Source organism: Tenrec ecaudatus, chromosome 3, assembly GCF_050624435.1.
Source record: "Tenrec ecaudatus isolate mTenEca1 chromosome 3, mTenEca1.hap1, whole genome shotgun sequence".
Classification (NCBI taxonomy): Eukaryota; Metazoa; Chordata; class Mammalia; order Afrosoricida; family Tenrecidae; genus Tenrec; species Tenrec ecaudatus.
The window spans coordinates 214,821,793-214,824,519 of record NC_134532.1 but is presented as its reverse complement, the minus strand read 5'-3'; the positions used below and the strand labels follow the sequence as shown (position 1 = coordinate 214,824,519).

Genomic DNA, 2,727 nt, shown 5'->3' with positions numbered 1-2,727 from the left:
CAAAGCGGGCTCTGTGAGGCGGAAGTGTACCGCCAGTGGGTTTCTCCCTCCGTTAGGGGTAACCTGTACTGAAGGAAAAGTGCCTTTTCTCCTCACACCCTGCAATGGCTTCTAATAACAGCCTTCTAAGGTCCTTAGGGTACCGGACTCCATTTTGTATCTGCCGCCTTAGGCTAAAGGCTGCAACACCAGGAATGCCCCAAACTCCTCCTCCCCCTGGGCCTCCATGGCCTCCCCCATGCAGCTCACCTGGCTAGCTTGCTCAGGTCTGCTGCATTCAGCAGACTTACTAATAAGTGTCTCCTGCTCTTAGCTGCCTTTTTGAAAAGGGCGATCTCCTTCCTCCCACCTCTCGTGTGTTAATGGCTGTGCACAGTTGGTGCAAGGCCCATACTCAAGCCAGATGACTTGCCGTTTGTCATGAAGCACTGTGAAGACTGAGCTTGAAAGGGGCCTTTAAAAATGGTGGTCCTTGTAGGAAAACCTGAATTCCCCAGGCAGAGGCACAACATGGGGGAGGGCAGCCGGAAGGGCTGTTACTGGTTGGAAGAACTAGTCTGGTGGGGGAGGGATTTAAGATGTGTTTTTTAACTCCCAACCAAGGGGAAGTGACCTAACTGGGCTTTTACTGCACAGCTGATCGCAGGTAGTTCTGGCTCGGACACTGCTAGAAAAGAGGGACTGCAAAACAGCGTGGGATCTCAAGTGAAACAAGTCTTGGGGTGCTGGGAAACCTATTTTCCACTTCAAGAGGAGTTGGGGTGGGAGACTGGGTTGCTGTCAAAGGCTGACAGTACAGCTGCAGCGTTTCAGGTCCCTGCTCCACTTGAGCTGGCTGCCCAACCGTGCGGGGATGTGCCCGCCTGGGTGCGGAGTTGACCGGTGTTAGCGTGCTCCTGTTGGCTCCTTGTATGCCCTGGGACACAAGGGGGTGCTCCAAAAGTTTGAGGGGTCCTTGAGACCAGTGAAAGTAACCTTCTCTGGAAAGGGGGGGTGGCAGACGTTTGGCTACTGGCCTTTATTCAGCAGTAAATACTGGGATGTATGGCCTGCATAGGCTTCATGAACTGATAGGCAGAAGTTATGTGGCAAATACTAACTGGCACAAGGGATGGGGGCCAGAGAAAGCAGTCTTCCCCTGAACAAACCAAAACAGACTCAACGGCCCTTGTGTCTGGTATAAAACAAACCTTGTGTGTTTCAAAATCCATTTTAGGACAATGGAAATAAACTTACTGGGGTCTCAATGCTGATTTAGAGGGAGGGAGAGACTCTTATAGCAGAGTGGAACTAACTGCCTGTGTTTCCACAACTGTTCAACAGGAGTAGAACCTCTCCCCCCACCCCCCTCCCCACCCCCCTGGTCTGTCTTAAATGCAGAGGGGATGTTTATAAGTTTCAGACCTTGTGGATCGCAAGCTCAATGGGTAATCACCATGGTACCAAAGAGGGGCTCCCGTATGAGTAATGGAAGCCTTTCTTGCCTCTGGGAGGGGTGTGTGGTGTGGGCACTGACAGGTTTGAACGGCCTCCTAGTAGTTAGCCCAATACATGACCCACTACCCCACCGAGGCTTCTTTGGTTCAGAAAGTGCAGCAGCAAGTGTCAAATGGATGAAGTGGGCCTGCAGCAGAGGGGTTGGGGGTAGTGCTCTTGCTGTGTTGACTTTCAGGGGTTACATTGGCAGTCCTTAGCTTCGCTCAAGAAAGAATCACTCTGAAACCTGGATTGTGATCCAAGTGGTTTTAAACAGTGAGATTAATTTATTGAGAGAAAGGGTTCTTAGAGCTCTTTTTAAATTTTAAAATCCAAGGTCACAAACATCTTTATGAAAACGATATGTACATTTGAAGCTAGACAGTGTAAAACCCCTTCTCGACAAACCCCATTAGGGCAAAAGGATGTATAACATTCACCACACATCTGTTTTGGGAATAGCATTGTCCAAGTGTGTACTTGGAAATACACACCAGAGTTTCCAAAGATGACACCGCAAGAAGCAGAGCTTCCCCAAAAGGCTGCTCTTCCTGAGGCGTCTCTGCAGGCAGCCACTTCAGTCTTGGAGTTTTAAGAACATCTTTGTTTTCGTTTCATGTTCCCATTTTCATCATCTTTGTAATTGGCCCGGTCTCTCTTCTTGGTGAACTTATTTCCGATAGTCCCCACCAGGTTTTCGTATCTTCCAGCCATGTCTTCATCTGACACATCGACCTCCATGATTTCATCTTCAACTTCTTGGGTTCTGCTCTTGGAGTTCATCTGCAGCATTAGTTTCTCAACTTCAGGATTAAATCCTCCGAAGGACATTCTTCCATAGAGAAGGTCCTCGCATTGCAAAAAACTCTGCTCTTCGACTAAGAGGCTCTCTTTCTCTTTAAGCTCCGGCAGATCCAGGTACCAGTGCTCCTCACTGATCTTTTCCTCCTCTTGCAGCTGCTTCTTGGTTTCCCGGTCTAGGCCTCTCTGCATGAACTTCATGCGCAGCAGATTCTGGGATAACTTGGGCTTGTGCTCGGCCGCCATGTTGCTTCTCCCAGCCACAAGGATTAGCTCTCCAAGTGAGTTCTATGAAAGTTAGAAGCTTCAGGTTTACACAGGCACCTTAAGGACCCCTTACTCCCTGTACAGCCTGCCTAGAAGCTGCTCAGAAGGAATCCTGCCTTTTCAATTCCTCGGGAGGGCGTGGTAGATGAGCCTGGTTGACCCCATTGGCTGAATTAAATTCAC

General features: G+C 49.4%; 1 pseudogene; it reads right to left on the bottom strand.

The window, feature by feature from the left end:
- Positions 1 to 2,067: 2,067 nt before the first annotated feature.
- On the bottom strand, positions 2,068 to 2,523 carry LOC142443746 (M-phase phosphoprotein 6 pseudogene; annotated as a pseudogene).
- Between the last annotated feature and the right edge of the window lie 204 nt (positions 2,524 to 2,727).